This window comes from Oreochromis niloticus, linkage group LG18 (assembly GCF_001858045.2).
Source record: "Oreochromis niloticus isolate F11D_XX linkage group LG18, O_niloticus_UMD_NMBU, whole genome shotgun sequence".
Classification (NCBI taxonomy): Eukaryota; Metazoa; Chordata; class Actinopteri; order Cichliformes; family Cichlidae; genus Oreochromis; species Oreochromis niloticus.
The window spans coordinates 36,611,628-36,625,817 of NC_031982.2; positions in this window are offsets into that span (position 1 = coordinate 36,611,628).

Here is a 14,190-nt window from a genome sequence, read left to right on the forward strand (position 1 = left end):
TTTCAAATTGAATTTATGGTTTGAAAATGAATTGATTTGCTTTGAAACTGCATTTTATCCTTTAAAAATTCAGCTCTCGAATAATTTCAGATTCACTTCTCACCATTCAGTTTCAGTTCTACAATTCAGTTTTTTGGGACTTACATCCGGTTCCGGTTCAAGCGCAGATTAATAGAACTACAGACTGATAGCGTTACTGACGGAATCTACAGCGTCTTGAGCTGAATTAAGACTTCAGAAGTCATTCGTCATGTCGAATGACCAGCGGATAAACTCTCAGGTTGGTAATAAATGTATTACATGTATAAGAACAAGCGTCATGTTAACAATTGATAGCCGTACAGTAACCTTTATGCTTATTGTAGCTGCTAGCTAAAAACGCTAATTTAGCCTAGTTTGCCCTGGATTCAGCTTTGACAAACAAACATGATCGACTGTTTCTAGTAGAATTCCAAAGTTGTCATCTTGTACCCTGTCAGAGCCCTGTATGCTTGCAGAGACCCCTACAGTAGGGAAACATGCAAAACGGTGTCCAAACCTTTGTATTTGAGCTTTATTTATGTCTTACACAGCATCCCAACTCTTTAGCTAACTTAATAACTTTAGCTAAAGTGAATAGTTAGTCTAATTCATTAGTGCAGCTTTACTGGATCACCTGTTTGAAGTGATATAATATGATATACAACTATCACTGACACAGCAAACTTTGTAAATAAACAAACAACACTTCTCATTCTCTAAACGTTTGGCCACAGCTGTAAATTACACTATCAGTGCTTGTTCACTCTTGACAATAATTACATTTCTAAATTCTCTTTGTGCATTTACAGGTAAACAATATCTAATATTTTATCTAAATGACTGCTTTGTCTTTGAAAAGGTGAAGAGCCTGAGGCCGGTGACAGTCCAGTTCTACTCTAAGTACATCCTTACGGTGGCTCACAGGACAAGGCGACATTCCTGTCCTGCCAGAAGAGAAGAGAAACTTCAGTCTTCATGAAGTTCAACCACACCTGTCATATGGAATATGACAGGGGTCTCAAACTCCAGTCCTCGAGGGCCGGTGTCATGCAACTTTTCCATGCCCTCAAGGACTGGAGTTTGAGACCCCTGCTGTATGGTGTTCATGCAGTTTTCTACCCCACAGTTACAGCATGTCTGACTGCCTGTTCAGCATATGCAAAAATATATGATGAGTTTAAGCATGTGATGACTAAGGCCTTCCATTATGGTGTTTGTCATCACATGTCACAGACATCTGGATGATCATTTGGAATAAACAAAAAACTTGTAACTTCATCTTTTATCTTTATTATTATTATTGTTCTTATTTTACATTTTTCATTGTTAGGCATTAGGTTTATTTGTAGTAGTCCTTTCCAGCTTCTTTCCCTCTTCCATATTACTGTGTCAGCTTGTCAGCATCTATTTGGGTTTGGGAGTGGAACAGGAAGTAAGGAACAGAAAGTGCCATTTAAACCAGGAGAGGTTCTTATATTTCAGAAGAAGGGATTAATTCAAAAGAAATGACCTCAATGCCATATTTTATTTAGGAACCCTAGAGAGCACTTTGCAAAATAACACATTCTTATAATTTCACCCTCAGATGAACCAAGCTACGACTGTCAGGGAAGGTGATGTAGGTACAGAGCATGTGAGAGTGGTTAAGTTAATGTCTCTTGTCTAGATGAAGGCACAGGAGGGATCAATGGCACGGCGTAGAGATTCAGTATCTTCAGTCTTCAGTGGACACTCCATTTCTGGCACAAAACACCTGTAAAAGATGGTCGATTTAGGAGGTGACCTGACAACTTCAGCCTGTCAAACATAGCAATGGAGCAGTATGTTAAAAAAAAAAAAAACTAATTAAGCATGCACTCAGTACCCTAAGAATTATTATGGTAGTTAAACACAGTGATAGTTGTATATCATATTATATCACTTCAAACAGAGGTGATCTAGTAATGCTGCACTAATGAATTAGACTAACTATTCACTTTAGCTAAAGTTATTAAGTTCGCTAAGGAGTTGGGATGCTGTGTAAGACATAAATAAAGCTCAAATACAAAGGTTTGGACAGCGTTTTGCATGTTTCCCTACTGTAGGGGTCTCTGCAAGCATACAGGGCTCTGACAGGGTACAAGATGACAACTTTGGAATTCTACTAGAAACAGTCGATCATATTTGTTTGTCAAAGCTGAATTCAGGGCAAACTACGCTAAATTAGCGTTTTTAGCTAGCAGCTACAATAAGCATAAAGGTTACTGTACGGCTATCAATTGTTAACATGACGCTTGTTCTTATACATGTAATACATTTATTACCAACCTGAGAGTTTATCCGCTGTCGAATGACTTCTGAAGTCTTAATTCAGCTCAAGACGCTGTAGATTCCGTCAGTAACGCTATCAGTCTGTAGTTCTATTAATCTGCGCTTGAACCGGAACCGGATGTAAGTCCCAAAAAACTGAATTGTAGAACTGAAACTGAATGGTGAGAAGTGAATCTGAAATTATTCGAGAGCTGAATTTTTAAAAGATAAAATGCAGTTTCAAAGCAAATCAATTCATTTTCAAACCATAAATTCAATTTCAAATTAGACTAATTCAAATTCAGTTTTCAAAAGCTTTCATTCAAGTTACAATTCAGATTCAATCCAAGTAATTCAAATTCAAATTTAACTTATTCAAATTCAGTTTCTGATGGCACAGATTTCTGCCCATACAACAGCTTGTGTCAGAACAAATGATCAAACATCCTCCAGCTTCTGTCTCCTGAGGGGCACCAGGCAGGGATGCCCACTCTCCCCTTCACTGTTTGCAATTTTTATTGAGCCACTAGCAGCAGCAATTAGACAGAATACAGTAATTAAGGGCATAAAATGCAAGAACGTGGAACATAAAATCAGCCTTTATGCAGATGATGTGTTACTTTTTCTCCAAAACTCACAAACCAATATCTCTGGGGTGATTGAATTGATAAATTCTTTTTCAAGAGTCTCAGATTATTCAATTAACTGGTCAAAATCTACAGTTCTTCCAATTAATTGCTCCTTCCATAATTCTTCTCCTACACCACTGCAATCTGGAAATATAAAATATTTAGGTATTAATGTCTCTCCTAAGCTTTCAGAATTAACTAAATTAAACCACATCCCACTTTTAAAGACAGTAGAAAGCGATCTGGCTAGATGGAAATCTTTACCCATATCACTCATGGGAAGGGTTGCTGCTATAAAAATGATGGTCTTGCCAAAAATAAACTATTTGTTTTCAATGATCCCAAATAAGCCATCACAAGATTGGTTCAGATCTCTGGATTCATATATTTCTAAATTCCTTTGGAAAGATAAACCCCTACGTATCAGCTTAAAAACATTACAAAGGACCAAGGATAAAGGAGGATTAGATCTGCCCAACTTTAATCACTATTTTTTAGCCAACAGGCTTCAGTTCATCTCTAGATGGTTTAAACACAGCTTCTTAGATGAACCCTGGCTAGATGTAGAACAGGCACTATGTAATAATCTAGAAATTTCAGACCTACTATTTATCAGCTCAAACATCAAACAACATGAATGCTTTAAAAGCATCAACATCAGCTCTTCTCTGACAGCATGGTGGGAGTTTCTAAAAATGACAGCGTCCTCATTAATCCCATGCAAACGTACACCTATCTGGAACAACCCTGACATATTACAAAACAATAATATGATTAATTTTCCAGAATGGAGTTGTAAAGGAATTAAATACTTAGAACATATATTAGAGGGAACAGAATTTATTTCATTTGACAGACTAGTTACACAATATGGGATCAACAAGAAAAGATTTTTAGAATATCAACAAATTAAATCCATAGTAAAAAAGAGATTTAACCTCAGTCAAGCTGAATTACAAACACCACCAAGTGCGGTACACTTTCTTACTCTTAAATCCCCCAAATTATTATCTAAAATATACAGAACACTTTCTAAAATAGATGAATCAATATCCCTTCCTATTGTAAAGTGGGAAGCAGATTTATCAGTAAGCTTAGACCAAAACTTCTGGTCTCAGGTTTGCTTAAAAACCTTTAAATTGATTAAAAATCCCAGTCTGCAATTAATACAATACAAAATACTACATAGAGTGCACTATACAGGTCATCGGATGTTCAAGATGGGCTTTACATCTTCCAACAACTGCTCACACTGTCAAGGCAATACACCAGACAATTACATCCACGCTCTTTGGTTCTGTCCACCAGTGCAGAAGTTTTGGCGTGAGATATGTGAAGACTTATCAAAGTGTCTGAAATGTAACATTCCAGCCTCCCCTTTAGTGTGCTTGCTGAGCAACTTGGATGAGGTCACTGCAGAAATAAACACAGCCCACATTGTTTTTACAGCCCTATGCATTGCCAAGAAAACGGTCCTCCTTAACTGGAAAAATAAAAATAATCTTAATTCTAATCAATATAAAAACCATCTAATAGATCACATTAGTCTTGATACAGCCTCTGCCACCACATTTGATCAATCCCTTTGGGCTCCTTTGATCGGCTTCATCACCTAGTGGGGGTGGGGGGTCATGGTTTGGTCCTGCCTTCGCTATTGTGGTTGATGTGGAGGTTGGGATGGGCTTAGGGCGCCAGGAGAACCCCTAGAGACATTATCCCTGGAGGGCTCAACCCGGGGGGTTGTGGTCATAACCTGGTGAGTGGCTCTGGTCACTCTTAGAGGGTGTTTTCCTCGTGGCTGCGTGCAGCGGGGCTGGGGGATGGTCTGTACTGGCGGACGTAGGTTACTGGCCTGGTAGCCTGGCTGCCCCTGAGTGGATCCGGGGCAGGCGGGGGGGCTTGGGGTTCAGGGGTGCTTCGTCTCCGTGATGGGGCTCTGGCTGGGCCTTGGGGGCTTCGGTCCTCATCGGTGTGTCGCCGAGGTTGTGGGCGGGTGGGTGCACGGGGGCTCAGCCCTGGCGCAGGGGGCCTCTGGTGCATCGACCTAACTGAGGGGCTCTTCAACTGGCAGGGAGGTTGTTCCATCCTTGCAGAAGTCCACTCTGCAGGTGGGGGAGAGACACAGGAGAGGTGGAGAATAAACCTAACCTGGGTGTCTGTTGTCTTGTGTAGTCTGGAGATGATTGAATGTTGGGGTGGGTATAGTTTCCTCTGCGGTGGGGTGGGGTGGGCTTCCCCAGGTCCTGTGGGGCTTAGCGGTGCTGCTGCCGTAGGCCCCGATCGGGATGGGCCTGGGCTCCCTTGCCTTGGTGGGTACTAGAGGACGGGGGTGCCTACTGGGGTCAGCCGGGGAGCTGGCCCTAAGGAGGGGCATCTTGCCCCTCCCTTCTTTTCCTCCCCATCCCCGGCTGCCTCCCTCTTCCCGCTCCACCACACCCACCCACACAGGTAGGGCCTTGGGGTGCGGGTGTGTCACCAGGGTGCAGGGGAGGCATCCCCCCCCCTCTGTCCCCTTCTGGCCACCTGTGCCTCAATTTTATTTCACAACTTAGACATCCACATTATTCACACTCTCATAACACACACACACACACATATATATATATATATATATAGGGCCTTGAGGGTGACCACGTTAACGGCGTCCAGAGGACGGTCTGTGTATTCAACCCTACCTCTGGCGCCGGTGCCCACCTCTCAATTTTAAATCCATGTAGACATTGAGGGTTCTCGGGAGGGGCCGTGCTAACACCTGCTGCTCTCTGGCAGCAGCACCATGCCCTCCCTTGTTTTAAATGCACTTTAGAACAACACGCAGCAACACTACACATGAGCGGGAGGAGGGAGGTATGGGGTCTTCACACATCCCCGTTCTCTACTAGCCATCGGGGCGGGGGGCTGGGAGGAGGTGTTGGCTGTCCGATTGGCCTCCCTGCTGCTGCGGAGCCTGGGGCGGTCTGCTTGCCTCCACCCCGGGGAAAGGGTCACATCTCTTGGGTCTGGGTGCCGTTTCCCCTCTGGGGGCGAGGGTACCTGGACCCGGGGTATAGAGTATGTTTGGGGAGTATGATTGTGTGTACATGTCTATGTATGTCTATCCCTACGTTGGGTGAGTGCTGAGTGTTTGTATATGTGTGCATGAGGGTGGGAAAGCATGTTTATGTCTGTGTGTGCCTGTTTGTCTGTGTCTATATGTCAGGTCGGGTCTTAGACTCCACCTCCCTGGGTACTCCCAGGCCCTCCAAGTGTGGAGGCCTATCTCCCCTCACCACACTCCCTGCTGGTAACTGATGTCCTCAGGGGTTGGTGCATTGGTGGTTCTTGGTGTCCGGGGCTGGGCCCTCAGGTATGCACCAGCTCACTCCCGGTGGCTACTTGGCGGGGCCCGGTGCCTGTCGCTCGGTCAGGCCTCTTCCGGGGCAAAGGGGGCCCTCGGGCCTCCGGCCTCGGGGCCTGCAACTCGGTTCACTCTGGCACAGCTGGCTGCCGGCAGAGCCGGCGGGCACGCCGGTGCAGCCCCCTCTGGCTTCTGCTCCGTGGCTACTGGGTGACCCCCTCGTCTGGGGATCCCCTCAGCCCTTCCCAGGAAGGTGGCACGGATGCCCCTCCGGTGGTGCTCCTTGGGCTCTCGCACTCTGGGGCCTCTGGATGTCTGGAGCCTGGATCTCCTCCATGCCTGCTTCATGCCCTGGGGGACGGGGCTATGGCCCTCTACACCCTCTAGCAGACCGTTACATGGGGAAACCTTTTGTATACAAGCGCGTTGATCCACACAGGTGTGCACACGGGTGTTCACTGTTCATAGACAAACTACACCTTTCTTAGCTGCTACTTCAAAGCACATTGTGCGCTGTCTGTCCTGCATGCTGCACAACAACTTTCAATATTTAGTATTTACTGCTGTTCACACTTAGCTAGATTAACGTGATGGTGTTGTGTTTAGTATGTTGCTTTGTTTTTGTTTGTTTTTTTTTGCTTGTCTTCTCTTCTTTTTCTCTCAACAGGTGATCCAGGAGATTTTTTATTTTTTATTTTTTCTTTCTCTTTGTCTTTGTAAGTGCCCTTTCTCACTGTCCCTTTTCCCTTCTGTTTTTCTTTTCCTTCCTCTCTTTCTTTCTCCCTTTCCTATCCCCCCGTCATGTCTGTCCCATCTGTAAAAACTGAAAATAAAATAAATAATAACAACAAAGTTTGATCAAATGGACCAATACGGCAATGCCATGATGATCCATTTGGCAAAATAAATCCATTTGGTATTCTTGTTGGTCTTCAGACAACAATTCTGACGGCTTAAGAACCAAATGGAACAGGCAAAAAAAACCCAACATAAACAAAAACAAAACAAAAAACATCGTCTTTAACAACATTTATCTCTTCCTTTAGGTGTCAGCTGTGATCAGCTCACTGCAGTCAAGGATGAAGAGTCCACTTTAGAAGGAAACACTCTCACTCTGTCCTACAGATTATCCAGAGATATTATAATTAATGATTACTTTTTCTGGTATCGACAATATCCTGGAAAACCACCAGAGTTCCTGATCTACATATCAGGGACGAACAATTCAAGACCGTCAGAGTTTCTAAAATCAGCTGCAAGATTCTCCACAAAACTGTCTGGAAAAAACCATCTGGATCTTCAGATCTCCTCTGCTGCAGTGACAGACTCTGCTGTGTACTACTGTGCTCTGCAGCCCACAGTGACAGGAAACACCAAAACTCTGTACAAAAACCTTTGGAGCAAAGACAACAGAATACTCCACAACATCCACTAGAGGGAGCCACACACTGTTAAACCTCTGATTCTTGTGTCATTGGACTGATGACAAAGACAACAGAGAAATGAAGCAGTAAAGATCAGAGACAGAGACAGAGCTGCTGTGGAAGCACAAAACTATTTGATTGGCTGAGCTATTAAACTGGCCCCGCCCACTGAAGTTGAGCTCATCCAATGACATTATTTGTTGGTCATTGTGCTGCAGTGGAAGAACATTGTTCATGTGCTGTCTGTCTGGCTTTAATAACTCCAAAGACATGTTGCTGCACCTCTTTTTGCTTCTATCTCACATTATAGGTGAGTTTAAGAACAGGGATTAAAGTTTAGTTGAAGCTGCTGCATTAAGCAGATATACAGACTGCATTTCACTACTTTTCTTCTTTCTTTTTCCAGGACTAACAGCTGGAGACTCAATCACTCCTCAACAAACTGAAGTCACTGAAACAGAAGGAAAATCTGTCAAACTCAGATGTGACTATGAGACAGATTATAGTGATGTTTGGCTTCACTGGTACAAACATGATTCTGACCTTCAGGCTCCTCAGTTTATTCTCAGGAAAGGAGCCAAAGGAAACTTGGGTGAATATATTCCTGACAAACGATATAAATCAGAAACAACAGATACAGCAACTGATCTGACCATAACAGCCCTAACCCTGGCAGACACAGCTCTCTACTACTGTGCTCTAGAAACACAGTGATACAAAGTGTAGAAGAGGCTGTACAAAAACCTGAACACAGATATCTGACTACTCTTCAAAGAGGAGGGAAGTGGTATTCAAAGCACAGCTTCATATCAGATGGATTCTGCTAATTCCTGTTTTATCAGAGTCACTGTGGTTACAGCTGCTAATGAAACACTGTGGGAGGATTCACATGAGCAGCAAATCCACATCAACCACAAACCAACTGTAGGAACGTTCAGACACAATAAAAACTGTCAAACATCCAAAGCTGCTCATTTACACTATTTTATATTTAGTGGATGAGGACATGCAAAAATGCAGCAGAAGCCAAATAAACAGAGTAACAGAGGTTTATCTCTTTAAGGTAAAATCTCTCACATGAAGCTAAAAGTCCAACCAGGAAGACCATCTCATGCTTATTCCATTTATTCTCTTTGAACTCATCACATCAGATGATGATGCTCTCCTTCATCATTGTCCTGCTCTGGTACTTTGTGCCTGGCCTTCTTGAGGTCTCTGAGCAGGATCCTGGACGCTGCATCATCTGGTAACTCTATTGTGCTTCTGAGGACTTTATGTGTCAGAGTGACAGAATGGTGGTTTCTGTTTTACTGGACTTGTGTGCTAACCACAGTATAGGTGGATGTTTGACTCTGTAATTGCATCATCAGGTCTGCAGCAGTATGTTCTGGACACTCTGGTGAAGAGAGGAGCTGAGCTGTCATCTGATCACCATCTGGGGGTGAGTTGAGTCAGGTGGTGGGGGAGAATGCTGGACAGGCCTGGCGTATCAAAGTGGTTCAGGTGATCTTCAACTCCCACCTCCAGCAGAGCTTTGGCAGCAGTCTGAGTGCGGCTGGGGACTCATTGCTGATGGGGCTGTGCAGAGCTTTGGCTGCAAGCTGGTTGGTGCTTGTAGTGTTGGTGACCTCCTAACCAGATCTCATTAACTCCTCATGTTTTGGGGAATGAAAGGTCCAGCTGAAACATCCACTCTTTGTCAGATTGTTGTCTTCATTCTGGTGGAAATTCAGCTCTTAATTTATGACTTATGAGTTTGTGCTTGTAGCTTCTGTTACCTCACCATGTTCTCTTGTGTCTGCTCATAGCTCTGTGGACTTGAGTTACCTGAAACCTGAAGGATTCTCTCATTGTCTGCTGCAACCTAAGTCCAGGCTGAAAACCAGAGGTGATCGTGCCTTTGCTATTGCAGCTCCTCAACTGTGGAACAATCTCCCTATTGCCATTCGCTCTTCTGAGTCTATTCAGTCTTTTAAATCTCGTTTAAAGACTCATCTTTTTACTCTGGCTCTGACTTAAGATAGTTTGACTATCATTTGGTTGGCTTCTAAGTTTGTCTTGTCTTGTGTTGTTGTTTGGTAATTTTGTCTTATTTTATTTATTTCCTAACTTGTGAAGCACTTTGATCGTAACTGTTGTTTTTAAATTTGCTATATAAATAATTTTGATTTGATTGACTGATATCGGGGCTGCCACATGAAGGGGCAAAGTGAACAATTTTATGAATACCCCCCAAAATACTTTAATTAGTGTAAATTATCCTCTAATATTAACAATATCCTGGAACACCAACAGAGATCGTTGTATTTCACTGGGAACACAAAACAGAGAAAATTTCAGACTGTCTGTTAAAGTTGTTGATGATCAAAGATGAATGGATCTTCAGATCTGCTCTGCTGCAGTGACAGACTCTGCTGTGAGGCCCACAGTGACAGCAAACCCACAGAGACGCTCCACTAGAGGGCGACATCATCCAGTAGGCGGTGCTCTCCTTCTGCACTGTGTTCAACCATTGTGTCAATAATAAGTGCTGCTGTGAAGAGAACAATTCTCAGACTGAATGTTGAACATCAGCTAGTTTCTCCTGTTGATTGAAACCTTGTTGTACAGATGGAACATTGGCTGTGGATTATTCTTGCTGCTCTTTTCTTTGGTAAGATACAAACATCAACATGTTTCCTTTGCACACGATTCACAACAAGGACAGAAAGAGGAGATTTCATCATTTTACACTGTGGAACTTTTCAATAACTTCAATCATGTTTATTGATCCATCTCTTCCTCTGCATGTTCTGTTCTTCCTCAGAGTGTAAAGGAGAAGACAAAGTGATCCAGGAACAAGGAGATGTCATTGCTGCTGAAGGAGACACAGTTACACTTGGATGTAGATATGAGACCAGTTATGCAGCTACACTCATCTGGTACAAGCAAGAAGTTAATAGTTACCCAAAGTATGTGCTCAAATGTGTCTCAGAAACAACAGTTAAAGCTGAAGAGTTCAAAAACGACAGATTTGATGCAAAAATCAACGAGAAGCAACAGTCAGTTCCTCTGAAGATCCAGAAGCTTCAGCTGTCTGACTCTGCTGTGTACTACTGTGCTCTGCAGCCCACAGTGACAGGAAACACCAAAACTCTGTACAAAAACCTTTGGAGCAAAGACAACAGAATACTCCACAACATCCACTAGAGGGAGCCACACACTGTTAAACCTCTGATTCTTGTGTCATTGGACTGATGACAAAGACAACAGAGAAATGAAGCAGTAAAGATCAGAGACAGAGACAGAGCTGCTGTGGAAGCACAAAACTATTTGATTGGCTCAGCTATTAAACTGGCCCCGCCCACTGAAGTTGAGCTCATCCAATGACATTATTTGTTGGTCATTGTGCTGCAGTGGAAGAACATTGTTCATGTGCTGTCTGTCTGGCTTTAATAACTCCAAAGACATGTTGCTGCACCTCTTTTTGCTTCTATCTCACATTATAGGTGAGTTTAAGAACAGGGATTAAAGTTTAGTTGAAGCTGCTGCATTAAGCAGATATACAGACTGCATTTCACTACTTTTCTTCTTTCTTTTTCCAGGACTCACAGCTGGAGACTCAATCACTCCTCAACAAACTGAAGTCACTGAAACAGAAGGAAAATCTGTCAAACTCACATGTAGCTATCAGACAAGTGATAGTCATCCTTGGCTTTATTGGTACAGACATGATTCTGACCTTCAGGCTCCTCAGTTTATACTCAGGAAAGGAGGAAAACAGAGCACAGCTAAATATATTCCTGATAATCGATATGACTCAAAAACATCACCTACAACAACTGATCTGACCATAACAGCCCTAACCCTGGCAGACACAGCTCTCTACTACTGTGCTCTAGAAACACAGTGTTACAAAGTGTAGAAGAGGCTGTACAAAAACCTGAACACAGATATCTGACTACTCTTCAAAGAGGAGGGAAGTGGTATTCAAAGCACAGCTTCATATCAGATGGATTCTGCTAATTCCTGTTTTATCAGAGTCACTGTGGTTACAGCTGCTAATGAAACACTGTGGGAGGATTCACATGAGCAGCAAATCCACATCAACCACAAACCAACTGTAGGAACGTTCAGACACAAAGAAATGAAAAAGCAAATTCACACAGCTGAAATTCAAAACCCACTGATTTTAAATACATATTTATGCATTTAATACTAAAATGTTAATTTATGCTCTTAGTACTTAGTTATGTGCAATTTAGATGGAACTGTTTAGAAGCTTCAACTAAGGATCTGACTTAGCCACAAAAGTTGTGCTTTACATAACTTAGGAGAGACTACTGCCATTTTAAAGAAGTGGTTTTATGTTTTATTCCAGCAGTTATAAATGCATTCAGAAAACAAATAAAGTCAACTATTCTAATCTGTCCTTAGTTCTCTTATCCCACACTTGTAACCACCTTGGATCTTGAAACATGGCTGGATAATAGATGAGCTTAAAGCAGTAATTCTCAAAGTATGTGGCGTGCGCTACTGGTGGGGTTCTGACAGGTGGGGCACAAGTTACCTGGCAGAAAAACCATATGCAACTAATGTTTAACATTAGTTGCGCATGTTAAGCATCTGCTGAAAAGCTGCAGCCGCATGTGTAAGTCGACAGTTGCAATAAAGGAGTGTACTAAAAAGTGCGATCATGTGGTCGGGTCTGTTGTGCATCTTTTACAGTGGTGCCGAAACCCAGGACTGGGGCATGAGACCCAACCACATTTTTTTTATAAGACTGAACTTTCTTTCCCACGTCTGGCCACGTTCACGTTCTGCTTAACTTGTTGCTTTTTTGAAGAAGTGCAGCAAACTAATGAAGCAGCCTAGTGACAAAAGTTACAAATAGTTGTTTGAAGTGAAAGTTGTTTGTCTGAAACAAAAATTGTTGAAGGATTCATTGTGAATGAGTTGAATGAGGCAGCTGTTGTCAGCTGTGGTTGGTCCCCATGAAGGAGACAAAGCATCTTTACTTCAGGCTGTGACCTCATTTGTGCTCCTTGGCTAAATGAGCAGAGGCCTCCAAACGCCTCTAAGTGGGTCCAGGAACAGGCTGAGGGAGTACGAAGGACCAAAAACAGCCTGTGAGGATTTTTAATCAGCATCTGCTTTTTGAAAATCTTTGACACAGACAAGTGAAGAAACTGCACTCCTGTGCCGCTGTGTAAAAAAAGCAACCCAAAATCTCCCGAGCACATGGTGGCCCTTTACCCGTCTTTGGATTCTAAAGTTGCCAAATCATGTTTAGATTTTAACAAAACCCCAATGCACAGCATCAGTATTAAAATGATGCACAAAAAATATCAAAATAAAGAAAAATTAAAGAAACTATTAAACAAACAGTTGCATCTGCAGGTATGGGAGGAAGTCTTTACTGCAGGAAAGGGGATTCTGACCATCTGTAACACAAAAACAAAAAAGATAAAACAATAAATAAATAAATGTTTTTCATGCCTTTCTTCATTAGTATTGTTTTCTTCAGAAACCTTTCCAGAGTAGAGGAACATTTGAATTGGATGCAATGACTAAATCAAAGAATATTAATAATTAAAAACCTAAACATTGAGTCACCAGACTGAGGACCATGAGAAAACCTAAAAACTACCTGCAGCCGAACCAGGCTCAGGGAGGGGCGGGGCCATCTGCCACAACCGGCTGAAGTGAAGAAGAAGACAGGATAAAGACATGCTGTGGAAGAGAGACAGAGATTAATAACAGATATGATTCGATGCAGAGAGGTCTGTTAACACACAGTGAGTAAGAAAGGTGACTGAAGAAGAAATACTCGGTGCATCATGGGAGTGCTCCAGCAGCCTACACCTTTGCAGCATAACCAAGGGAGGATTCAGGCTAAATTATATCACCATGACACTGTTTGAGATGACATTGTATTTTTGTTCTAACCATTTTTTGCTGTGAAATCTTGTTTCGAGAACCTGCCAGAAAAAAAAAAAAATCACACTTAGACTTTTGTTGTAAAACTTTAACACACAGGTAAGAGAGTGGCATCCCTGCCTCACAGCAAGAAAGTTTTTTCTTTTCACATTCAAACTTTAGTAACTGTGAAAACATTGATGTGATTTGGACAGTTTTACAGATTATTATATGTCTTGTACATAAAAATCTTCACTGCTTCCCAGATAACCCCGCCCACTCAGGTCTTTGCCTTTTCTGGGTTTGTGTAGGATTAGGTAGGTTGTGAGGCAGGCGATGAGAGGAGGCACACCTGTTACCACTGTGGTATTGTTGAAAAAGGCCTGCTAACAAATGTTCAGTCTTCTCTCCAGCAGGCGGGGATGTGGTTTCTCTGGCATTGGTTTAATTTTCATTCTTTTTCAGGCCTTAGCTACATACAGACATCCACACACTCACCACATGACTGTTAGCCTTTCCACATTTCTTTTAATTTACAATAATGGTTGATTATGTGTTCTAGGACTGGGCGATATATCGAGTTTCTAAATAC